At 35.3% G+C, this 27,943-nt stretch overlaps 1 pseudogene; it reads right to left on the bottom strand.

Annotated features, from left to right (window-relative positions):
• Positions 1 to 7,037: 7,037 nt before the first annotated feature.
• LOC141511988 (SLAM family member 5-like) lies at positions 7,038 to 21,588 on the bottom strand (annotated as a pseudogene).
• Positions 21,589 to 27,943: the final 6,355 nt, after the last annotated feature.

The following is a 27,943-nucleotide window of genomic DNA, read 5'->3' as shown; positions in this document are numbered from 1 at the left end:
CAAGCACTGACTCAGACTGGGTAGCTATTTTAATGGATGTGAGATTCCATATGCTTAGCACATGCTGAAAATTTAACTCAATAGTGAAACTTGTGAAACAGGACCTGACCTCTGACACAATGTACTATATTTAATCTTGGAGTTTTCTCTCTGATGATATCTTTGAATTCTTTGGTTCTTATCTTCAACTTCCTGATACCAGAAGTCTGACTCCTTTCTCTCAAAAGTTCTTCAGCTCCCCAGAAAGCAAGAGACTAAAAAGAGATACATATCAGAAAAGATTTATTCAGATAGTAACAAATCTTTTTTTCCCTTTGATCTCAAAGGACTCACAGGTCTCAAAAGTCATAGAACAAATTAATGAAATCTCTGCTTTGTGCATTACTGTTGTGTGACTCTCAAATTCATGGAATCTCAGACTTGGAAGGAATCTCATTCATTTCCGAATTAAAATCCCTACCTCAACATACTTAAAAAGTTTTCAGCTTTTTCTTGTAGAATTTTCCAACCCATTCTATCTTTAGGTAATGCTAATTGTAAAACAAACAAACAAACCAACAAAACAACTTGATATTTTTGCTTTTATATTTCCTCCTACACCAAAGATTCATACCTTAAGATAAAGTAAGTTCAACAAAAATTACCAACACAATAACCCAGTCTGAGAGTATATAAAATTCATTGGAATTTTAAAATTCTGCTTTATTTCTCATTGCTGTTCCTCTTGGGTTTGTGTGCTGTAGTGTTTATTCAGCCTTTTATGCAATTGTGTGAGGATGTGGAAGCTGGTAATAGCTTCCATATCCACAATTCATAGGGGACACTTGGCTAACCCCGTAGACAACTTTCTCACACTGAGATTGTATTTCTCAGATTAGCTCTTTACACTGCTGCTAGATGCCCCACACCTTTCCCCTAGCATCCCAAGATGTATCCATTACATATGCTATTGGTTACCTGACCTCCTATCAATTTCAAAATTATATATATGGAGGCTGGAGAAGGAGGTCTTAATTCCATTCCTATCAGTATATATCTATCACATTGTTATTGCTCTTAATAGATGAAATAGGACCTAAGACTAGAAAATGACATAGCTTATTTTTTTTGAACTGTTTTATCCATTTGACCCAAGCTGGTTTTTAGCATGCTATTTTCTTCAGCATTTTTTTGGATTTCCTTGACTAAGCTGCTGACTTCATTTTCATGTTTTTCCTGCATCTCTCTCCTTTCTTTTCCCAGTTTTTCTTCCAACTCCCTCATTTGATTTTCAAAGTCGTTTTTGAGCTCTGTCATAGCCTGAGCCCAATTTCTATTTTTTCTTGGAGTCTTTAGATGCAGGAGCTTGTGCTTCCTCATCTTCAGACTGAGTATTTTGATCCTTCTTGGGCTCATTTGCAAAATATTTCTCAATAGTCTTCCTCTTATTTCTCTGCTTGCTCATTTTTCCCAGCCTGGGCCTGGTTTTGGGGTGCTTCCTGAGCTTTTGGGGCACTCCCACAAGGGTCTCAGTGTGTGAGGCTCTGTCCTCCCTCCTGGTCTGTGAATGACCATAAGCGCCCCCCTCTGCCATGGGGCCGAGGTGGGGGGGCCCTGTTGTTCTATGGGGGGACCTAGACTGGGATCAGGATCTGAATGTGTTCAGAGCCCCAGAGTCCTGTTCCAGGGGCAGAGGACAGAGCTCTGCAGTCTCTCTCTCTTCACTCCCCTCCCTCAGCTCAATGGGCTCATGCCCTGGGGGCTCCTGCTTACCAGCTCTGCCTGCTTCTGTTTCCTGGTCTGGGCTGCCGAAAGACCAAGCTGCTAGCTGTGTGCCCTGGGGGCTGGGCTCCACGTGCTCGCTCTGGCAGAGGTCCCCCGCTGTTCCCCCACTTTGTGCCCAGTGCTCCCCGGGGTGCAGCTCAGGAGACTCCCCCAGCTGCTGTGAGCCACAGCTCCCAGCACCCTGGGGCTGTCTCTGGGAGGCTGAAGTTCTTTTGCTCTGGCTGGCCACCCCTCTGGCAGGCCGCCTCTCCATCCCCGGGGAGCAGAGCCTTTCTGCTCTTTTCCAGGTTACCTTGAGTAGGAGAACTGCTTCACTGTGTCCCTTTGTGGGTTCTGTCTCTTGAAAGTTTAGTTAGAGTCCTTAGTTTCACGTTTTATCAGAGCTCCTAAGACTCAATCCCTTCATGTCGCCATCTTGGCTTCGGCCTCTTATTTTTTTTAAAAGAACAGAATAGGAAATGTAGAAACAGAGGGACAGAGCAGCAGTATATTTTACAAAGCTTTAAACATGTGAAGAAATTCAGGAACTAGAGAGGGAATTAGAACATTTGGGTGAAGATTAGAGGGGACAGAAATAGAATCAGTACTGAAATTGAAATATACTACAGATGACCTGGACAGAAAGAGGAGAGGAATAAGTTCAGGAACATCATTGATTTGTCATGGAAGCAAGATGGATGAGTGATGATGAACATGAGTTATTTATATGTCTCCTGGATATTTTTTTCTTCCCAGAGCAAAGCAGATAATAATCTTTCGGTTTTCAACCTTCAAAGGGCCAAAGGGACAAATAATGAAGAATTTCTATTTTCCACTTGGTTTTCTTCAACAAGGAGGAACTGATTACTGAAGTAGAAATTATAGGAACTTTGGGGAGAAGTGACTATTGCATTTCATTTTAGAATTTATGATATGGTAGGAAAAAATCTTGACATGGTCTGACAAATATTCCAGGTTTTTGAAGAACAGATTTCAAAAAATTCAGAAAGGGGCAGTTAGTGGTGCAGTGAATAGAACACTGATCCTGGAGAAAGCTTTCAAGTTTGAAATTCTTATTCACAATGAAAAATAATCCATTTAGAAGGAAAAGGGAAAGCAGAAGGAAGCAATGGAGATTAAATGCCAAGAAACGATCCTGTAAGAATAATGTCAGGGGTGCTAAAGATTAAGAGCAAGGAAATTAAAAAATCTACGTTTGAATTAAAGAAAGGACAGCTGTTCTAGTTGTAGTGAATGGCACAGAGGGAGCTAGAGTGGCAGAATGGAGAATGTGCTGAACCTGGAGTTAGAAACTGTAGTTGTTGTTCTGTCATTCAGTCATGTCTAACTCTTGGGGATTCCATTTTGGTTTTCTTGGCAAAGATACTGGAGTAGTTTGTCATTTTCTCCTCCAGCTCATTTTACAGATGATGAACAGAATGATGTGAAACTTAAATGACTAACCCAGGGTCATGCAACTATTAAGTGTCTGAGACTGCCTTGGAACTCAGATCTTCCTAACTCCAGGCCTGGAATTCTATGTATTGAACATTCTAAGTGCTTCCAAAATAGAGGTTAAATGACTTGGTCAGGCTTGTAAATATCTAAGACCAATTTTGTATCCAGGTCTTCCTGGAATCAGTTTTGCTCCCTTGAATGGGATGCATGGTAAATGGCTAGTTTCTAGCACTTAGCCTTCTAAGGGGTAAGAAGAAGGAATAGAGGACTTGGACTCTGATTTACTTTTCTTTATTCCATTGTAAAGCAGGGGGATGAATAGCTTTTTATTACATTTTAAAAAAAAATCCCAAACCTGGGAATCAGGAACAACTGAATTCAAATCTGGCCTCAGACACTTAGTAGCTGTATGACCCTAGATAATTCAATTGATGTCTGGCTGCCCCAGTTTCCTCCACCATTAGATGCACATAATAGCATGTGTACCACCAAGTTGTTATGGGGATCGAATGAATAATATTTATAAAGGACATACCACAGTATTTAGAGTATAGAGGGTATCTATTTATTTTTTTAAAAAAGATTTTATTTTCAGTTTTACAATTTTCCCCCATTCTTGCTTCCCCCCCCCACCCCCACAGAAGGCATTCTGTTAGTCTTTAGGAGTATAGAGGGTATTTAATAAATGTTTATTCCCTTCCCTCCAGTGATAACAGATGAGAGAAGAAAGAATTACTCAATTTACATTTTGCAGAAAGAACAGAGTGAACTATGGGGTTGAGAACTAAGACAAATAGGAAGAAGAAGAGCATGCCATGTTACTTTGGATGAGTTCAGCTCACCAAATCCAAATGAATTGCATCCTAGGGTAATAAAGGAAAGAGCAAGTGATTGTTGAGACATTATTTAAGGCTCTTTGAAAGAGTTTGAAGACTGGGAGAAGTGCTTTAACACTAGAAAAGGACAGATTTTTTGGTTTTCAAAAGTAACAAGAGTTTGTGCAGAAAATGGAACCTGCAAGCTATTTGGCCAGTGAATTTGGTTTCAGTCCTTGACATAATTCTAGGATATAGAAGAAAATGAGTTAACAAAGTTTTATTACAGAAAATGGACTACTAGAGAAGGAAACTGATCACAAAGAATGAGTATAAATCCATCAAGAAACAGGTCATATCAAACTAACCTCAATTCCCTTTTATTGGAAATTATTAAATTTATGTACAAGAAGAATTTTGTTGGTAGAATTTACTTATATTTCAGCAAAGCATTTTCAAAAATCATTCATTCTATTCCTGTGGGGGAAACCTTAGTTATATTCTTATAGGAAAGTTGGAGAGTTGTGGACGAGATAATCACATGAGTGACTAAGAAATCATAAAATGATTATATTTAAAAAGTAGTCATCAATGAATTGATATCAACCTAGAAGAAGTTCTCTATAGAGAATAAAGTTTATCAATAACTTTAGATAGCATTATACAGATATATTAATAGACAAATAATTTTCTCAGGAGGAAAACCTGGAGGGATATCTGACACAAAATGCTAGGAAGGGTAGAACATTAGCTTAAGCTAATAAAATTAAATTTAAAAGTGAAAAATGTACTGTCTTACATTTGAGGAAAAGAAGTTTAAAAGTGAAAGATGGAGAAAGTGAGGTGATATGGCAATTTGTCTGAGAACCATCTTTGGGATGGATTACAAATTCCATATGAATAATCAGTGTGATGTTAGCCAGAAAAGGTAATGGGATATTCCTTTGAACTGAGAAGCATAGCATTCATAGTCTCTCTCTCTCTCTCTCTCTCTCTCTCTCTCTCTCTCTCTCTCTCTCTCTCTCTCTATATATATATATATATATATATATATATACATATACACATGCACATATAGACATATATACATGTATGCATACTTATGTACTGCATGTAGATATATAAACATACAATCTGTCATATCTATATGTATATTTCTATATCTATCTATAGCCCCCTATCTAGAGAAGTGAGGGAAGAGACACTGCCAGACACTGTACTAATACTATACAAACATGACCCCATTTGATTCTTGCAACAACCCTGTGAGGAAGGTGCTCTTATTTTCCTTGTTTTTCAGTTGAGGAAACTAAGGCAAATAGAGGCGTTAAGTGACTTACTTGTTCAGGTTCATAAAACTAGTAAACATCTGAAGTTCGAATTGAGCTAAGTCTTCCTGACTATAGCTATTGTGACACCTAGTTGCCTAATCAATATTTATTCCTTATATCATATGTTTATGAAGATATAAAATAATATACATGTATGGAAATTACTTATCTAAACATGCATTAGAATTGGATATCAGACTATATTAAGGTATAGTTATGTTGATATATGCATATTTATATCTATCTGTTCTCTATGTGTTTATATGTTAATACATGCATGCATGTATATATTGTATAGACATGTATATAATATATTGCATTTAGATATGAACACACACGTATCAATGTTATATTTAACTATATATATGCATATATATATATAGATTCTGTCTTAATCAGACCAAAATATTCAGTATCCTGAAGAAATCATGAAAAAGGGTAAAAATTCCATATGACCAAAAATGTTCCTAGCTCTTTTTGTAGTGGCAAAAAATTGAAAATTAAGGGAATGTCCATCAATTGGGGAATGTTTGAACAAACTGTGGTATGTGCATGTGATGAAACAATATTGTTCTATCAGAAACCATGAGGGATGGAAAGACTTGCATGAATTGATGCTGAGCGAAATGAGCAAAACCAGAAGAAACTTATACATGTTAAAATCAACATGGGGTGATGATCAATCAGGATGAACTTGTTCATTCCAGCAGTACAATAATCAAAGACAATTTTAGAAGACTTGAGTTGGAAAATACCATCCATATCCAGAGAAGGAATTGTGGAGTTTGTTTGAAGATCAAAATTTATTATCTTCAGTCTTTAAAAGTTGTCTTATGTATTATGTCACTTTTTTTCTTTCTAATGTTTTCTTTCTTTCATTTGGATCTGACTCTTTTCTCACAACATGTTCAATATTGATCTACATTTAGCATGGTGATGAATTGAGAGCTTATATCAGATTGCTTTTTGTCAGGGGAGGGGGGAGGGAAGGGAGGGAGAAAAATTGTAAAACTCAAAACCTTGCAAAAAAAGTGATTAGTAAAAACTACTGTTGCATGTAGTTATAAATAAAATAGTCAATTTTTTTGGGGGGGAGGAAATGGGGATTGTTTAGCCTGGAAAATAGAGTTTTTGGAGGAATATGATACTTAAATTATTTTAAGCATTGTTATGTGGAAGAAGGATTAGATCTATTCTGGCTCCAGAGGGCAGAACCAATAGCAATGAATGGGTAGAAATTGCACAGAAGAAGGTTTAATCTCATTGAAATGAAAACAAAATCTTGGCAATAATGATGAGAATTCATAAACGAAATGATCACAGACTCATCTCTCTGGATATCTTCAAACAGATGCTGGATGATCACAGGGTAGATATGTTGTAATTGACATTTTCATTCAGGGGCAGGTTGAATCCCTAATGCTCAGTGTCTTCCTACTCAAAGGTCTGACTTGGTGATTAGCAAGGTCTTTCCAACATTATGATGATGTGTATAAAAAAGAACTTTTGGAATTATAATATGTGATATAAAGGAAATGCGTATCATAATATAGTAATATTAGGGAATGAAAGGAAACGGGAAGTGGGTGAATTCTCTTCCTCTCCCTCCCAATACTAAGACCTCAACTAAATCAGAATTCAAACCCAGAGAAGGTGTGTTCCTTTGCATTGTTTCCCAGAAAATCTTACCTTATTTTTTCTTGTGCCACAGATAAAACCCCACTGCAGCCAGAATGAAGATGATCAGCATTCCCAAGACAGATAGGCGAGTATACCAGAGATAATCAAGAATATCTAAAGTACCTGAAAAGAGAAGTGGCAAAAGTGATAAGAAGAGTTCCAAGACAAATTTGATTTTGTTTTGATCAGATTCCTCACTGGACAAACTCAAGAGATGAGTGTAATCAGCCACATCTTGGGTTTCTGCCAGAGCACTACCTCTTCCCAGTATCCATTAAAAAACCCTTTCCAAAGAGACTGGGAATGTGACTTGTAAAAGATTGTAGTATCTCTCTCCTAGTAATCTGGATTATGGATTCGGACTCATTATGCACAGTTTTAGTTGTGTAAATCTTGTGCTCAAAAATCTTCTTTGGCTCCCTAGTGCCTCTCTTAAGTTACAACTCTTTTCTGTACTTTGTTTTCACTCTATCTCTGCCTTGTTCTCTTGTTTTAATAAAAACAACCATCTTTCCCAGTCTTTCTTCCTCACACTTTCCAATATTCTTGGTTTTCTCTATAAGACTATAATACTGGTCATCTCTCATGTAACAGTTTACCTTCTTTCCTTCAATTAATTTCAAAATTGATGATCATACTCCTATGTGGCAGACTGAACTAGGTACTATAAATACAAAAAGAAAAAAAAAACCAGAACAGCCTCTGCCCTTAAGGAGCCTACATCAGACTGGGTCACGTAGTTGAGGAAATACAAAATATAGCTTCAAAACAAATACATAATATAATTTATATATTATAATATAATTGATGTCCAGTTACATGTGTTCTTAGCTCAAATGAACTGGTTTTAATCCTGGGGCTCCTCAAAATTCACTAGCCAGGTTTCTCTGATTATGCTCCAACTCAAAAAATACTTGAGAAATCTCAGAATATAGTTTGGACATAGCTCATATTTGTTGTTTTTGTTGTTTAGTTCTATCTTGGTTTTGTTGTTCAGTCCTATCTAACTCTTTGTGATCTCATTTGGTATTTTCTAGGCAAGGATATTATAGTGGTTTGTCTTCTCTAACTTATTTTATAATTGAGAAACTGAGGCAAATAGAATTAAATGACTTACCCAGAGTCACACAGCTAATAAGTATCTGAGGTGAGATTTGAACTCAGGAATATGTCTTCCTGACTCTGGACCTGAAATTCTATTCAACATGCCACTTAGATTTCCATATGATATATTAGTTCTGTCAGATTCTGGTTCTATTGATTAGTTTTTCATTTTTCCTTCTTCCTCAAGTTCAGTTCTGTCCCCACCTTAATAAGTGCCTTTATACTTGAAGACTTCAAAAATTCATTTTTATTTCTGCCCAGACATTCTGATCTTTTAATTCTTTAATCCTCTCCACTGATTTGATCTAGAACTTTTTACTCAGGGGTAATCTGGTAGATGTTTAACAACTGTCTCTTTAAAAAATATATATACCTCTTATGTACTTTTTTTTTGAGGGGTTTTTGGCAAGATAGTGGAGTTGTCCTGAATTTTCCCCTTTACTTCATCATTCAAGTAAAATTAGTTGCCAAATCTTTCATATTATATCTCCATGACATCTTTCTAATTCTTCCTCTTCTCTCCACAAATAGTTACCATACCTGTACTAGCCCTCATGATTTTTCACCTGGACCACTGCTATAATCTTCTAATTGATTTTCCTGTTTCCATTCATTTCTCTGACCAGTTCACATATATCTACCAAACTGACTATACATTTCTCCCTTTCAAGAACCTCCCTTATATTCCTGGGATAACAGAAAAAGTTCTTAACCTGTTATTTAAATCTTTCACCTTTTGACTTCAGCCTACCTTTCCAGATTTTTTCATATTAATTTCCTTCACAGACTATATTCTAGTCAAACTGGCCTACTTGTTTTCTGATGGTGAAGCCCTAACATCTGTCCCTGTGCCTTTGCTAAGGGCTTTCCTTGACCTTAGAATGCATTCATGCCTTTCCCTTGTCTCTTGGAATTCTTAGTTTTGGTCAAGGATCAACTTAGGTGCCATCTATAACAAGAGACTTTTCTGCATCTCACCAGTAGTCTGTACTTCTACCCAAAATTATGTTATATTTCTTTCTATTTACTCATCCCTTTATATCCTTTTGGAATCCTTTAGGTAGAATGCTAATTCCTTGAAGGCAGGGATTATCTAATCTTATTTTTCGTTCTTCATTGCCTATGCCAATGTCTTGCACATAGTAGATACTTAACAAATTTTTATTGATTGATCAATTGCTTACTAATTGTGTGATTCTGGGGAAAATCTCTGATTCTTTATTTCCTCCCCAGTAAAAAGTATATTATGATAATATCCCTAGTACCTACTCTATAGTGTTGGTCTGAGATCCAGATGAAAGAATGTCTATAAAGTAGAGCATTATATAAATGTCTAATTCAACATTCCCCAAGCAGAACATCTTTACATCTCTTTCTTGTTGATGGCACTATCAATCTGCCAGCCACTCATGTTCACAAATTCAGAGGAATCTTTGCCTCATTCTTCTCCCTCGCTTATCCACATCCAATCATTTGACAAGTCTTATAGATTCTATCTTCACAACACCTATCATATTTTTCTTAGGTTTTTTGCAAGGCAAACGGGGTTAAGTGGCTTGCCAAAGGCCACACAGCTAGGTAATTATTAAGTGTCTGAGACCGGATTTGAACCCAGGTACTCCTGACTCCAGGGCCGGTGCTTTATCCACTGTGCCACCTAGCCGCCCCCATATTTTTCTTTATATTTGGACTCAAATGGTCACCCTTCCCATTCAAGATATTATCATCTCTAACCTGGACTTTTGTTAGAACTTTTGAAATTATCTCTTTCTTCTTTCTGTCCTCTCCAATCTATTCTAAACACAATGAACAAAGTGATGTTTCTATAACCTGACTCTTATTATGTCACACCATAATCAGACCTTTCAGTGACTCTCATTGAATTCTCTCTCTAGAAAAAAATGTGAAATTCTTAGTCTAGCATTTGAAGTCCTTCATGATTTGACTCCAGTTTACCTTTACATAATTATCTTTTATCACTGCCAATCTTATATATTATGCCGCAGCTCCAAATTGACTTATTTTCAATTTCTCAAGCTTGAGATACTCATTTCAATACCTCTGTACAAGTTGTTCCCTATGCTTGAGAAGTTCCAACTCCCTGTTTTGGATTTCCTAACTTCTTTGAAGGTTCTCATTGGGTGCTATTGACTATGGAAGACCTTTCATAATCTGTCTTCTTCTCAGTTGTTAATACTCCCTCCTTACCATTACAGTTATCATTACCTTACCATTATCTTGTATTTACCTTTTTATTTTCTCTATTTACTTATTGAATATGCTATGTCTCCTTCCATGAAATTAAACTTCTTGAAGCCAACAACATTTTTTCTTTGTGTTTAAGCTAATGCCTTGTGTAGTGTATGCACTTAATATATGCTTCTAGATTGATTACTCATTATGTAATTTGAGCAAATCTATTAGCTTTTAATGTCCTAAGTATTTATCTTATAGTGTTTTGTGGATTGAAGGAGACAACATACTCAAAGTACATTGCAAGCTACAAAACTCTACAATAAAATCACTTCTATAATAAATTAATCTCTTAGTTGCATACTTTAAAGGCTAGTTCAAATTCTATTCCTCCATGAAGTCTCCCCCCAACCCATCTGTAAAAAATTACCTTTCCTCTCAGACTTTAGGGAGCAATTTGCTTTATATTTTTTAATGTACTTATAATATTGTTACAGTTATATGTATGAGTATAACCCCTACTAGAATGCAAGTTTCAGGAAAGTCAGAGTCTATACCTGCTTTTTTTCCAGTATGTAACACAATACTGTACATAGTAAGCCTTAATAAATTTGTTGAATTACATTGAACTGAAAGGTGCTTGTGATCCTGACTGAATTTGATATCTATCCTCATTGGTTCTGTCCTGCTCATGTAAAGATCAGACCTTCTAAGGACCACTTCCTGCAATGAAGTTTCCTGAGGCATTTGGAGGAAGAGACAGAAATATTTAACAAGTATGGATTGAGAATTGTTGCTGACAGGGTTTGTGACTGTGAAGGTATAATTTGTGTGAGCATCCCAGAGGGATCCACTGGTACTCTACAACTTCTCCTCCCTCCTCCACAAAGCATGTCAGAGTGATGTTACAGGTGTTGTTCTCAGAGGCTCTGGCATTCAGAGTAATTTTTGGTGGTGTCAATCATCCTATAGAATGGAACAATGTGACATGAGAATGAGTCTATAATGAAACCATGTTCTTTATAAACTTTGTTAATTTTTCTAATTTTGAAGTCCTTAGAAGTCAGTCTAAAGAAACTCTCTTGCTAAGGTAGCCAAGGAAAACATAAAGAATTGGGAATCATTTTCATCAAATGAAGTTGCCAAGTGGGAAAAGCAATAGGGATAGAAGAGGACAAAGGACAGAATACTGGAAAATATCCATATTGAAAGAAGAAGAATAACAAATAAAGTCACTAAAGAGAACAGAGAAGGAACATTTGAGAAGGAAGAAAACTCAGAAAATGTTTTCTTTGAAGTCAAGGGAAGAGAAAGTATCAATGACCAACAACTTTATATATTCCAGAGGTCAAAGAGAGAGAAGATTGGAAAAAGTCATAGAATCTAGCATTTATAAAGTAATTAAAAACTTTTTTTTGGGGGGGTTTACAGAGCAATGGGATTAAGTGACTAGTCCAAGATCAAACAGCTAGGTAATTATTAAGTATCTGAGGCAAGATTTGAACTCAAGCCCACCTGACTTCAGAGCCACCTAGCTGTCCCAGTTAAAAATTTTTGAGAGGACAGTTTCAGTAGAGTCATTAGGGCTTGAGCTATGTTATAGAGGATTGAGAAGGTGAGTAGTAAGGAAGAAGAGAAATTGAGTATAAATAGTATTTTTTCAGAAGTTTAGATGCAGGTGGTAGATGATTAATATGATGGTAGCTGGATGAGCTACAAGAGTTAAGGAAAGGGTTTTATTTTAAAGGATTAAGGGGACATTATGTTTGTAGGCAATTAAGAAAGCCAATAATGAGAGTAGAAAGGGCAAAATCTGGACCCTTCTGATGACAGGACCCATGTCTTTTTGAACTCCTTTCCACCTGATTCTGTAGTATAGTGCCAAGATCTCTTACTGATAGCCACTGAATGGTCCTGAGAACACTTGATTGAACACTTCAGCATTCTATTGAAGAATAACTTGTGAAATAAAACATAAAACCAAAAAACTAAATCAGGAAATTCCATTTCTTTAACTAATTTTACTACTATGTCTGTGACTTTAGGTCAATTGCCTCACTTGTTTTGCCTCTGTTTCCTTATATGAGGAATGAGAGGTTATACTGGAGTGCTTCTTTGCTCCCCTTCAACCCAAACATTCAATGCATCCACAACTATAGTCTTACTGTAGACTTGCAAGGTATAGTTCTTGGTGATAATGATGTTAATTGTAGAGGTCTGAAGATTCATGTCAGATCTGTAGGGTCCAGAATCCTCCATCTTCAGGGGGCTAATCTTTAAGTTGAAAGTCATGGATTTGACAGTCAGTCATCCTCTATAACTTTGATGGGTTGGAATGAGATGGACTGATGTTCCTTCTGTTTACACAAGAGCAACAGGTATATGGGAAGACCAGTCAATGTTCTCAAGTTTATTTCCAGTTGGTATCTCTTGCAGGTAGGATAACTGACTCTCCCTGAATCCCTATCATCTTTATTGGAGCATCATTCTCTCTGGAAGCTATTGGCTCTGTAGAAGCAAAAGGGAAACTATAATAGCAATCAAATTTGATTCCTATCTGATAATATATCCTTAACCCATGATATTCCATAAGATGTCATTGTAAAAGTAGATGGGGAGCCTTGAAAGGTAATAAATCTTCAGTTTTAGAGTTCTTAAAATAGAGATGTTATGATAACTTTGGGAGGAAGTTGTACTGAGAATTTGTTTCAGTATGGATTTTAGTGTATGAATTCTGATATTTTGTGATTCTTTTTTAGCTCCATCTCATTTAATTCTTTGAAGAGGCACTATATTATAGAATCTCTCACTAGTCCCCCCCTCTTCTAGAAATTATGAGAGATTTCTGATGGCTTTCTCTATGAAAATTAGCATTACATCTGTGTACCAAATAAATGCATTGCAAAATCAGTGTGCATCAAAGATCTGCATATTTGTTGATGTGGAAATTTCTTTCACCAACTCAGACATAGTCCCTCTATAGTTGAGTAGATAAATCTTAGTAGTTTGTTCAGTGTCCTGTAGATAGAAAAGACCAGAAGTTAGTTTTGAATGCAGGTCTTCCTCACTCCTTTCCTAGCATTCTATAAGATGGAAATGGAAGTGCAGGCAATTGTCTCAGTCATTCCAGTTAGGCTCCCTAAGGATAGAATGACTGACTCAGAGTCCCTAATCACTATCAGTGGAATTGGGTTCTCTCTAGAAGTTCCTGGCCCTGCAGATGGAAATGAGAGACTGTTAACAGTAGTCAACTTCAACCCTTAGGCCCCTGATATTCCCTAAACTTCGTAATTTTAGGATTTTAGTTCAGCATTTTAATCCACCATTGTGGATTCCATTCCAGAAGTGCCATAGAAGGCCTTATACCCCTAAACAAGGTGATTCAGGTTCAGGATTCAAATGGAAGGAGACTAGAAGACCATTTTATAATTAAAAAAGTATATTCACTTTGCCATAACATATAAAGTTCATTCTGCAAGGAATTGATTCAATCAGGTATAGTTTTCTACTCTTAATTTTGTACCATTACCAAGAGAAATATGTGTCAATGATTTGAGCATTCATCCTCTGTAAGGTAGTGAGTTTTCCATCCATAGATGATCTTCAAGTGAATTCTAAATGATAATGTGCTGGGTAAGTTACAACAAGGAATTTCCCATTGAGAATAGTTTTTATTTTATGTGCTCTGTGACTCCTTCAAGGATTCTAAGATTCCCATCTTATTTAATTCCTTCAGGAAAAATTATTATTATTATTTTTTAGGTTTTTGCAAGGCAAATGAGGTTAGGTGGCTTGCCCAAGGCCACACAGATAGGTAATTATTAAATGTCTGAAACTGGATTTGAACCCAGGTACTCCTGACTCCAGGGCTGGTACTTTATCTACTGCACCACCTAGCCACCCCCAGGAAAAATTATTAATGAAATTTTCTCTATCCCCTTCCCCTAGATATTACTTCAGTTTAGGAGAATGGCATTATTTTGAAGGATCATGAACATATTGTACATGAAAATCTGTATTAATACATCAATCATCTGTATTCTTTGGCTTGAGAAATCCCTCTACTAACTCATACATAAACCATCTACAACTTATAATAGATAAAAATCTTAGAGAGTTTCCTGAAATCTACAGTGGCAAGGTGACTTGCCTGTGGACACAGACATTAATGAATGTCACAAGAAGGATTTTTTTTCTTTGGTGGAAGAAAGGCAATTGGGATTAGATAAATTGCCCAGGGTCACACAGGCTTAACCTCTGATCTGGATTTGAACTCAAGTTCCCCTAACTCCAAGAAGAGTATTCTATCTAATAGGATAGCTAATAAGCACATTGGAATTTATTAATGATCCTACAGAAAAATTCATAATAGTGTTCTTTAAATTATGGATCATTAAAAAAAATTGTTCTCCAAAGAAAAGCAAAGTTGGTCAATAGATACAGTGTTGCCTCATAGTCAGTATAGCTCTGTTTGAGGTCTACCTCTGACATGTATTGTCTGTATTCCTGTATCCAGGTCATTTACCCAATTTTTCTTTTTTAGGTTTTTTTTTTTGCAAGGCAATGGGGTAGTGGCTTGCCCAAGGCCACACAGTTAGGTAATTATTAAGTGTCTGAGGCCAGATTTGAACTCAGGTACTCCTGACTCCAGGACCAGTGCTCTATCCACTGCCCCACCTAGCCACCCCGATCCAGGTCATTTAAGTTCTCCCAAGTCTCTAAAACTACGCTATGAAGAACAATTGATCTGCATTTGGAGAGGGGATTTCTTCTTGGCCAACACAAATGAAATCAAAATAAAATTATAAAATTGTGTAAAGTAAATTTCAATTATATCTCTATTTCAGCAATATTCAAAATGGATTCTGAGACAAAGGAGAGGATATATTTAGTTTTTTCTCACTTTCTCATGGTTATTTTTCCTCTTTAGTTCTACTTCTTTCATAATATGACTAATATGGAACTATGTTAAACATGATTGTACATTTGCAATCTATATCAATTTACTTGCTGCCATGGGGAAGAGGTAGGGAAGTTAGGTGATAAAAAATTGTGGAACTCATAAACTTAAAAAAAAAGATGAATGTTGAAAACTATCTTTGCAGGTAATTGAAAAAATAAAATAAATAAATACTGAAAAAAGAAGTATTTGGGGGGGGAATTAAGATTATAAGGGCAAAAAAACCTAAGGAAATACTTTTAGAAATGACAATTTTCCTTCATGTTGATATCAATTTATTTAATCACTACTTCTTGGGGTCTATCATTCACTTAGGACCAAATTCTACAAAGTTATTCTAGTATCCAGTCAATCATATTTCTTCACAAATCAGCCAACTATTATTGAAGAAGGTGCTTCTCTTAATGTTTAATTGCATTCAAGGACAAGTATATAACTCAAGAAAGCCAACTGAGTCACGTTCTAAGTGACATTCTCCATGAAAAGGTCTTTCGAAAGCATCTCTTGGGGTAGCTAGGTGGTGCAGTGGATAGAGCACTGGCTCTGGAGTCAGGAGTACCTGAGTTCAAATCCGGCCTCAGACATTTAATAATTATCATAGCTGTGTGGCCTTGGGCAATCCACTTAACCCCATTGCCTTGCAAAAACCTAACCCCCCCAAAAAAAACCCAACAGCATCTCTCACAGACTCCAAATATTATTATTTTTAGCTTTAAGAGCAACAGCAGAATAAATTAGATTCACATAGAATGATGAGCAAGCACTAAGACTGGAAGCTGGGATTTCAGTTGAGAAAACAGCTTGTGGAGTCAGGGAAATGGATATATTTCATCTGTTAGCCATGGGAATCTTCGAAAAGTAATTTGAAAAAATGAGCTGATGTTAATCTTTCTTTAGAGTCATATAAAAAGATAAAGATTTTATCTGTGATTCTTGAGGACTTATGAGGAATCTGTAGCATCTGGACACAGAATGAGTTGGTTGAGAAAATGACTTAATGTGCAATGCTTCTCTCCAAGAAAGGAGAGAAAAGGGGAATAGCAAGCTTGTGATCCATAGGTTTTATGAAAAATATGTGGAAAGACATAGGAAGGTGGTAAGGAGAAACTTATTGGGACGACTTAAAATGTAGTTTTATAAAGAGAAGTTTATAAAGAGAATTTTATGAAGAATTTTAGAGAATTTCAAAAAGTATTTCCTATAGTTCCTTTAATAATGCTGTGGAGAAATAGTAATAATATATTTATTAGACTTTGTTATCTGAAATGAGTTGAATGATTTGAGACTGAATTTTCAGACAATTGAGTATCCAGCTATTGAAACTTTGAGGTGACTTAGACTGGGACCTAATTTGGTCATAACCAAATTATTATGAATTGTTTTATCATCTTCATTATTAAATCATTATATTAAATTAACTAAATATAGTAATTTTAACAATTACTTATAAACGTAGCTAAATAAGAGTAAATGAGGTATACATTTCATTAAATAATTAAAATTTAATGATTGTGGTGGGATGCCTAATGGCTTACCCAATAAGAAAGAATTGTTTATAAAGGAGAAATGAATTATCTAAATATATCCCTAAATCATATAAAGTTTATAAGGATAAAATTTAACTATATAGTAATAATGAGTAAAGTGGCAGGTTGAAAGTAACTGATCTAAAATGGATGTGATCAGAACCCATAGAAGGGGTTGAGGGGAAATTTCTTCCCAATCCTGTTACAGGTTGAGGCTCATTCATGATTTTTAAGTTTTTTCCTTTTCCCATAATTAATTTCTTAAATAATTTAAATTTGAAGTGTTTTACAAAAAGTTTTGACTGAATGGAAGAACTTATTCTTTCTCTTTAGAGAAGTGAATGAAGAAGCTTGTTGAATAGAATTCTTCTTAGCTCATAGGCAATAAAAAATATCTCTCAGGATACTGGATCATCTCACTTTACTGTGCTAATGATGAGCATTAGCTAATAGATGAACAGGAAGAAAACTGTAGTTTATGCACAAATATCTTTAGGTTAAAGTTAGAGTTTAAAGTCTAGAAACTCTTAAATTTCTTCATTTGTAAAATGAGGAGAGCTGTCTCTTATATAAAGTAGGAAGTTCGAACCATGAAAAATTTTTTCAACCCTGATTTACATATAATTTATATTGTTTTTTTTTTAAAATAAGTACGTAGTTACTATGCATGCTTCATGTAGCTTCTTGGAGATACAAATGAGAATTGGGTGAAAGGTAGGCAATAAAGATGGATAAGTAGCCCTGAATATGGCTCAGCAAACCCTCACACCAGAGGTGTTAGTCCTTCCTGAACTCCCCATATAGCATCCTTTGAGGATGATTGATAGGACTCAAAAGTCAATGATTTAAGGTTATATCTATCCAAAGCATGTGAAGACTTCCCCTGGTGGAATGGGTGAATGAGAACTATGCATTCTAATGACTGGAAAGGCAACTAAAGCATGCACTTTGGAGTGCTTAGAACTTGATCAGGCAAAGAAAATGCCAAGATCACCCACCATTTTGGGTCATTGTCAATCTTCCTGACTTTTGCTTTACCACTGAACTTCTATGACTCTGGAAGAGAAAATGAGACTGCTGATGAGCAACTCTGTTTTACTGAAATCCAAATCAAGTCATCAAATCCAAAGTCAGGACATCACCCCCTGTTGTCATTGGTCTTCTTCAAAAATAAAGGATAAACAACAATATTTTCATGTATTTTAAATGACAACTTAGTGTTAAGGACAGAGCAGCGAGTTGTAGTCAGAAAGCCTGGGTTCTAATTCTTCCACTTATTGGCTTTGGTTAAGTCATTTCACCTCAGTTTCCTCATTTGTAAAACAGGGATAATAATTCTTGCATTTGCTTACTTCCCCTGGTTGTTTATGAACTGTAAGAAATCTGATGCAGGTGATCTATGATTATTTTTGGGAACCACTTAGTACATAATTTCTGTACTAAAAATTCCATGAACCAGGCCTCTTGTTCACACTGGGCAGCATTCTTCTTCCTCCAAGGATTCTTCAGTATCCAGAAACCTGAGAGAGAGATTATGGCTCTGGGAGCCTGCAAATCATAGTAGTTAGCTGTAGCTTATATAGGATCTAGAAGATGAGAACAGGAAGGGACCAAAAAAAATCACCTTGTACAGTTGTCTTGTTTCACAGATGAGAAAGGTGATGGAATACGAACTGTCCAAGGTCATGGTGCTGCTAATCAAATAGCACAACCTGAACTGGAATCTTCTGATTCTAAATTCACTGAAATTTCCATTTTACCTTCTGCTTCTTTCCTGAAGATATTGCGACTATCACACTGAGGTAACTTTCAGCCTTCTGAAAGCCTAGTCCTTCAAGATTTCCCTTTTTCTCTCCACTCCCCAATCCATGTTGACCTGTTGTCCAGGCCTCTGGGGAAGGGGACAGGGAACAACAAGAAATTTGAGCACTGTTCACTCATCACATTGGTCTGATTGGTAAAATCAGTTCTTGAAATACACATTCTTCATATATGTTCCTCTCATTCTTTGGTTGCTATCCTAGACTGCAATCTTAAGGACCTCAGATACTTCAGTCTATTATCCGTCTGCTTTTCAGGCAGATTATTTAATATTATTTAATTTTATTATATATATATAATATCATATATTATAAATATTATTTAATTTTAAAATAATTTAAAATATTTTGAGTTCTTAATTCTCTTGCTCTTTCTCTTCTCCATCCCCACCAATTGAGAAGGCAAACAACATGATATTAATTATGTAATCATGAAAAATATCTCCTTGTTAACCATGTTGCAAAATAAAAGCAAGGAAAAATGAAGTGAAAAAATACTTCAATTTGCACTCATAGTTCATCAGTTCTCTCTCTGGAGGTGAATACATTTTTCATCATGAGTTGTTTAAAATTGTCTTGGATCATTGAATTGATCAGACTAGCCAATTCTTTCACAGTTGATCATTTTTACAATATTTCAATAACTAGGTGCAATGATCTTCTGTTTCTGAATCAATTTTTCTCACTTCATTCTGAATCAGTTAACAGAGGTCTTCCCAGGTCCTTCTGAATCCATTCTGTTTGTCCTGTCTTACAGGACAATAATTCCATTATAATCATATGCCACAAATTGTTCAGACAATTGACAAGCATCTCCTCAATTTCTAATTCTTTACCATCACAAAAAGCTGTTATAAATATTGTTGTTTATAGAGACCCTTTTCTTTTTTCTTTGATTTCTTTAGAATCTATTTAGGATATTTTTAAAATCTATTTAGGATGTATGTAGGAAACATGCCTAGAAGTGGTATTGTTGGATCAAAGGTTATGTACAGTTTTATTACCCTAAGAGCATAGTTTCAAATTGTTCTTCAGAAAAGTTGCACAAGACCATAACTCCACAAAGACAGCATTGGGGGGGGCACTCCTTTAGAATGTCCAGCCAAGTGTATATATTCTTTGAGACTAAGAATGAATGTCTTTTTTTCAGCTCTTGGTGCACATAACTTAATAGTACCTACACATAATAAATATTTGTTGACTGATGATATCTAAAATACTTAGCAGAAAACCTTGTTCACTGTAGCTCTTTGATTTATATTTATTGAAATGAATTGAGTTGAGTGGGAACCTGATTTATCCCTTTGTCACAATTTTTACAGAACTTTTGTAGATCAGGAAATCTTGAACATTTGGGTTTAACAGTGGTCAGGTAGACAGACCACTATTACTATGGGTCATGCCAAAGCTAAGCCTATATAGTGATCCAGTCTTAGGTGTTGAAAATGCAAATACTTTAATAAATTAAAACAATATAACTTTTAAAATGAAAGGGATGTAAAAAAAGTTACTTCCTCTGTCTCCACAATCAGCAAAATAATGTGTCACTAGGTCAGGAGCTCAGTAAAAATTAATAAATACTTATTAAGTAACTGAGAAACTGAGTGCTCTTTACATACTGTAAAAGCCTAGGTCTAATCTTGGACTTAATTTCCGCCTAGTTGACCTCCTATGCTTCAACTGGCAAAGAAGACAAATGGTCTCACCATATTCTTAAAGGACTAGTTCAGTGTACATTTTGCCAGAAACAAAATCCAGTATATTGGATACTGGGTAGGGTTCCAAAGAAGGGGAAGTGAAAAACAAAGGGATGGTAAAGAAAGTGAAAGGGTGAGGAACTTCCTCCAAGGTCTGTGATGGCTCACTCAATGCTGGAACAAAAGAAATATAGTTCTTAGTATATCTATGTGGCTAATAATTCTATTTTCTTGAAAACACCGAGAGGATATAGAGTATAAACGTGTGTGTGTGTGTCTATGTGTTTGCACAGTGCTTTCCAAATATTTAATAAATGCTTTTAAATTGATCATTCTATAAAATGAGGATAATATCATGTGTTCTGCATTCCTTTCAGGACTATTAAGCTAAGAGCCCTAGTCAAGGAATATATCCTAGAATTCTAAAATCATAGAATGTAAAAGTTGTAAGTTAATCCATTCATTTTTACAAATGAAGAACTTAAGGCCCAAAGGGAGAAGGGAGTAAGCATTTATATAGTGTCTACTGTGTGTCAAATACTGGATTAAGAGCTTTTCACCACTATTATCTCATTCAATCCTCATAACAACCCCATGAGGTAGGCAATATTATTATTCCCATTTAAGAGCTAAGGAAACTGAGGCAGATAAGTAACATGCTCAGGATCACACAGTCAGCAAGTATCTGAGGTTGGATGTGACCTAAGGACTTTCTACCAGGTCTAGAGATTAAGATAGTTTTTGAATATAAGTAAATTTAAAAAAAAGATCTCTTCAAAATAGAAAATAGCACAAGACTGGCCAGGCATGGTATTTGTAGTATTTCCTCATGCCTCACCCTGATGACCAGCTCAGTGGCTTTATATTTCAAGAGGAAGGAAAACTATAGTGGTAAGCATTTCAGTTAAAAGCACATTCTAAAAGGAAGCTGCAACCATGCTCTAAACCACTAGTGACTGGGCGGGGCTCAATTCCTGCCTATGTATGACAATTAGAAGCTAGAAGCAAATAAAACTTACCTGTGGGATTTGCCAGGTAGTGAAGTGCATAGAATACCAGCCCTGGAGTCAGGAGGACTTGAGTTCAAATGTGACTTCAGACACTTAATGTAATCATGAAAATGATTACCTAGCTGTGTGACCTTGGGCAAATCACTTAACCCTATTGCCTTGCAAAAACCAGAAGCCCCCCCCCCCCCCAAAATAATAAACTTACCTATGAGCAAGCAGAAGACCAAGAGCCAGAGGTGGGGTTGGGTCATGTTCTAATCAGGTCCTAATCCTCTGTTGGCTGTAATGAAGGAACCAGTAACAGACAACTCCCTTTTTCTGCTTCTCCTTTTCTTTTTAAAGAATATGATGCTGTAATATAGAAACTACAGTAAAGCAATCGCTATATGTGCTGAAGAACTTTAGTAATAGTATCGAGTCTAGAATAAGAGGTCTTAGAGGTCCTCCAAATAGTGTTTGCAGGTGATATTGTGCCAATATCATCAAGTCCCCTTGGCTTTTTAATTCTCTTGTTTAAATAATTCTGGTTTCAATTGATTTAATTCAGTTTCATATCTTTTTCTCAGTGTTTTAAAATAAATTCTGATCTTTGTTCTGATAGGTCAGTGATCTGACTGGACAGAGACAATAAAGATAGCTCCACATCAATAACAAGTCTTTGCTTGAGACTTGTTTAAAAAACAGCCATAATTATTTTCTTTAAGGCAGTAATTCTGAAAAACATTGTATCATCAGGAGATCTTTGAGGTCAAAAATCTTTTTTATAACAAGATCAAAACATTATTCACCTATTAAAATACTTCTTCTTTTTCCAACTCATATCAGTGGGAAGCTGGATTTTCTTCATATGTTTCCACCATAACAACATTATAACAAGAGACTGAATGCTGAAGCCTATAGGAAAATCCAGATGTACTGGGCCTATAACCAGGAAAACCTGATTTCTAATCTGGATTCAGACACTTACTAGCTATGTAAACCTGATCAAGTTAGTTAATCTCAATTTCCTTATCTGTAAAATAATGATAAATGTAGCATCTACATTTCAAGGTTGTTGTGAAGATTAAATGGGATGGTAGCTGTGAAGTGCCTGGTACATACTAATAGTTGTTAAATAGTAACTAGTTAAATAGTAAATAAATAGTTGATAATAAAGAGGTATACATACGACATGTCAATCTTCTCAATAAATTTTTTGTTTTGGAAAATAGTTTTCACAAAAGATGTTATTTATGTTAATATATGTTGAATTTATCAGTGCTATTTTCAAATTAGTAAATATTTTAAAATTATATCAGTTTTAAATTCTAAGATAATAAATATTGATAACAATTACCCACAAAAGCAAAAGTTTTTTGAAGTTCTCAAAATATTTTAAGAGTGTAAAGGGGTCCTAAAACAAAAAAAGTTTGAGAACTATTGTCTTATGGTATTATTTTGTGGTTGCCTTATCATGTCTAAAAACCTAGCAATTTGTTTTAACTTTTTTAAAAAAGAAATTTTGATAAAGGCAAAGGTTTTAACTGGGAGTCCACAAATGTGTTACTATCCTTTGTAATTATATGTATTTTTTATTATCCCTATAACATTATTTTGAGAAGGGGTTCATAGGCTTGACTGTGGCCAATAGAGTCCATGACACAAAAAAGATATGAACCTTTGATATAGTGTCATAAGGTGTAATCTCTAAGTCTGTGACCTCTCTCATGTCTCATGTATCCTTCTCATCCATTTTTCCCTCATCTCTTTCCTATCTTTACATTAAAATAGATATATACTGAAGCCAGATCTAAGTCAATCCTTAATTTTCTTTTCTTTTCTTTTCTTTTCTTTTCTTTTCTTTTCTTTTCTTTTCTTTTCTTTTCTTTTCTTTTCTTTTCTTTTCTTTTCTTTTCTTTTCTTTTCTTTTTTCTTTCTTTCTTTCTTTCTTTCTTTCTTTCTTTCTTTCTTTCTTTCTTTCTTTCTTTCTTTCTTTCTTTCTGGCAATGGGGTTAAGTGACTTGCCCAAGGTCACACAGCTAGGCAATTATTAAATGTCTGAGGCCAAATTTGAAGTCAGGTCCTCCTAACTTCAGGGCTGGTACTCTATCCACTGTACCACCTAGCTGACCCCAAGTATTAATTTTCAATGTGAACATTTACAACTTAGAAGTCAACAAATACTTCACATAGGGGCTTGGTTAAAACTGGGTTAAAACTTAATACTGTGTCTTGTATACATTTCCCCTAGGGAACTGATTGTTAAATATTTACTAGCACACTACTATTCAGAAGTTACCATTTTTCAGTGTTTATTTGGTTTGGAGGATTTTATCAAATTCTTCATATAATTTACCTACTACTTCATTCTTAGTAACTTAATATCATTGCATAAACTATATTTAGTTTAATGGTGGTCTTTTTGTAAGCCCTGGTACTATGAGAGGTGATGACCAAATGTTCCATGAAATAATATTTCAAGTAGCTTTTGGGTTTAGGATTTAATCCATTCCATCAACTCTTTTCATTGCCTCTCCTAGGAGGACATTTTAAAAGTCATCCTTTCATTTAGCTGCAACTTCATTCTATTATTTTTTTTAGGTTTTTTTGCAAGGCAAATGGGGTTAAGTGGCTTGCCCAAGGCCACACAGCTAGGTAATTATTAAATGTCTGAGACTGGATTTGAACCCAGGTACTCCTGACTCCAGGGCCGGTGCTTTATCTACTGCGCCACTTAGCTGCCCTTTTGTAATTGTTTTCAAAAAATTTCTGAGTCTGCTTTGGCAGGTAGACTCCCAAGTATTTTAATTTGTCTGAAGTTACTTTGAATGCTATTTCTTTTTCTAGCTCTTTCTGCTATTTCTTGCTAGTCATAGATAGAAATGTTGAGGATTTATGAAGTTTTATTTTATATCCTGCAACTTCGCTAAAGTTGTTAATTATTTCTTATAGTTTTTTAGATGATTTTTTGGAATTCTCTAGGTGTACCATCATGTCATCTGCAAAGAGTAAGAGTTTTGTCTCTTTGTTCCCAATTCTAATTCCTTCAATTTCTTTTTCTACTCTTATTGCTGAAGCTAATATTTCTAATACAATATTGAATAGTAATGGTGATAATGGGCATCCTTGTTTCACCCCTGATCTTATTGGGAATGCCTCTAGCCTGTCCCTGTAGCATATAATGCTTGTTGATGGTTTCAGATAGATACTGCTTATTATTCTAAGGAACAATACATTTATTCCTATGCTCTCTAGTGTTTTTAGTAGGAATGAGTGCTGTATTTTGTCAAAAGCTTTTTTTCAGCATCTATTGATATAATCATATGATTTCTGATAAGTTTGTTATTGATATAATTACTTATACCAGAAGTTTTCCTAATATTGAACCAACCCTGCATTACTGGGATAAATCCTACTTGGTCATAATGTATTATCCTAGTGATAACTTGTTGTAATTGTTTTGCTAAGAATTTATTTAAGATTTTTGCAACTATATTCCTCAGGGAGATAGGTCTATAATATTCTTTCTCTGTTTTAACTCTTCCTGGTTTAGGTATCAGCACCCTATTGGTGCCATAGAAAGAGTTAGGCAGAGTTCCATCTTCACCTATTCAATTTATTGCTTTAATTTACTCCTCATTGGCAGTGAGTTCACCATTTTCATTTGTGATATAGCAATTTGGTTTTCTTCTTTCTTTTTTTTTTTTAAATCAAATTGACCAGAAGTTTGTCACTTTTATTTTTTTTCCATAAAACCAGTTCTTGGTTTTATTAGTTCAATAGTTTTCTTGCTTTTGATTTTATTAATTTCTTCTTTAATTTTTAGAATTTCTAATTTGGTATTTAATTAAGGGTTTGTAATTTGTTCTTTCTCTAATTTTTTAGTTGCATATTTAGTTCATTGATTTCCTCTTTCTTTAATTTATTCATGTAATCATTTAAAGATATATCCCCTGACAGCCACCTTGTGTGAATCCCACAGGTTTTGGTATGTTGTTCCATTAAAGCCATTATCTAGGATTAAATCATTAATCCTTTCTATGATTCGTTGCTTGATCAACTCATTCTTTAAAATAAGGCTATTTAGTTTCTAATTAGTTTTGGGTCTATATCTCCCTGGTTCAATTTTGCATATGATTTTTATTACATTATGATCTGAGAAAGATATATTCACTATTTTTGCCTTTCTACAATTGATCATTAGGTTTTTATGCCCTAGTACATGGTCACCTTTTATGTAACTGTTATGAACTGTAGAAAAAAAAAGTATAGTCCTTTCTATTCCCATTCAATTTCCTCCATAAGTCTATCATATCTAGGTTTTCTAACATTCTTTTTTCTGAATCTGAGAGCAGTAACTTGAGGTCTCCTACTAGTAGTTTTGCTGTCTATATCTTCCTGTAGCTCTTTCATCTTCTCTAAGAATTTGGATGCCATACTATTGTGTGCATACATATTTAGTATTGAAATTACTTTATTGTCTATGGCATCTTTTAGGAGGATATAGTTCCTTTTCTTGTCTCTTCTAACAACATCTATTTTTGCAGCTGCTTTGTTTGAGATAAGGATTGTTATCCCTGCTTTTTTCACTTCACCTGAAGCAAAATATATTTTGCTCCAACCTTTTACCTTTACTCTATTTGTATCTCTCTGCTTCAAATAAATTCTTGTAAGCATAATATTGTAAGATTCTAGTTTTTAATCCACTCTCTTATTTGCTTACATTTTAATGCAAAGTTCATACCATTCACATTCAAAGTTATAATTACTCTTTATTGCCTTCTATTCTATCTCTGTTTATATTTTACCCTTTTAACTTTATCCATATTTCCCAGGATTTTGTTTCTGAGTACCTCCACCTTCAGTGTGTTTGCCCTTCTATATCAACTCCCCTCCCCTCCCCTTTCTTTTTCCTGTTCTTCCCCCCCTTCTTCCTTCCCTTCCTTTTGTTAGTATTTGAAAGGTAAGACAAATTTCTTAACTTAATTGAGTGTGTGTAAGTTAACTTTAAGCCAAGTCTGATGAGGGGAAGATTCAGATGGTTCTCACCTCCTCCCTTCTTCCCTTTTATTGCAATAGGTCTTTTGTACCTTTTAATGTAATGAAATTTGCCCCATTCAGTCTCCTCCATCCTCCTGTCTCCTTGCTGTCCCCCTTTTTAAGGAGGCATTGTTTTTAAATCATTCTATCTGAGTCATAAAAAAAGTTGTGAGTGTCCATCTGGCTAAGTATATTCTCTCTAATAGAGTTACAGTTCTTGAGAGTTATGAGAATCTTTCTCCCAGGTGGGGATATAGCTAATTTCATCTTATTGGATGGCAGATTTTTTTCTTTGCCCTTTTTTTAAACCTTTTCATGTGTCTCTTGAGCCTCCTGTTTGATGTCCAAATTTTCTATTTAGCTCTGGTCTTTTCATCAGGAAATGTAGGAAGTCTCACATTTTGTTAAATGTCCATCTTTTCCCCTGGAAGAAAAAGCTCAGCTTTGCTGGATAGTGGATTCTTGGCTGCATTCCAAGCTCCCCTGCTCTTCAGATTATAGCATTCCAGGTCCTTCAATCCCTTAATGTTGATGCAGCCAGGTCCTGAATAATCCTTACTGTAGCTCCTTGGTATTTAAATTATTTCTTTCTGGCTGCTTGCAGGATTTTCTCTTTTATCTAATAGTTCTGGAATTTGGCCAGAACATTCCTTAGTGTTTTCATTTCAATATGTCATCCTGGAGGGGATCAATGTATTCTTTCAATAACTATTTTGTCCTCTGGTTCCATGATATCAAGGCAGTTTTCCATCACTAAATCCGGTAATATTAAGTCCAGGCTATTTTTTTCTTTAATGTTTTCAGGAAGACCTATAATTCTCAGGTTGTACCTTCTCATTCTTTTTTTTAGGTTTTTGCAAGGCAAATGGGGTTAAGTGGCTTGCCCAAGGCCACACAGCTAGGTAATTATTAAGTGTCTGAGGCCGGATTTGAACCCAGGTACTCTTGACTCCAAGGCAGGTGCTTATCCACTACACCACCTAGCCACGTCCTGTACCTTCTCATTCTGAAGTATTTTATATTTTCTTCTATTTTTTTGATTTTTTGGTTTTAACAGAATCTTATTGTCTCATGAAGTCATTAGTTTCCACAGATTCCATTCTTTTTTTTAAGAGAAGAATTTTCTTCATCTACCTTTTGCAACTCCTTTTCCAGTTGGTCAATTCTATTTTTGAAGGAGTTTTCCATTTGCCCAAGTGTAGTTTTGAGAGAATTATTTTCTTTTTGCATTTGTCCAATTGTATTTTCCAATGATTTCTTTTCTTGTTGTGAGATGCTAATTTTATCTTGCAATGCGTTAATTTTCTCATGAATTTCTTTTCCCAATTTTTCCAATTGATTTTTTAAAATTCTTTTATTTTTTGCTAGGCAATGGGGTTAAGAGGCTTGCCCAAGGCCACACAGCTAGGTAATTATTAAGTGTTTGAGGCCAGATTTGAACCCAGGTATTCCTGACTCCAGGGCTGGCGCTCTATACACTGTGTCATCTAGCTGCCCCCTCCAATTGATTTTTAAACTCTTTCATGATTTCTCTAAGTAAGTCTTTCTGGGCTGGAGATGAATTCATATTTTCCTCAGAAGTGTTAG

This window comes from Macrotis lagotis, chromosome 2 (assembly GCF_037893015.1).
Source record: "Macrotis lagotis isolate mMagLag1 chromosome 2, bilby.v1.9.chrom.fasta, whole genome shotgun sequence".
Taxonomy (NCBI): domain Eukaryota; kingdom Metazoa; phylum Chordata; class Mammalia; order Peramelemorphia; family Peramelidae; genus Macrotis; species Macrotis lagotis.
Note: the sequence above shows the minus strand (reverse complement) of the source record. Positions and strands in the feature narration are given on the sequence as shown.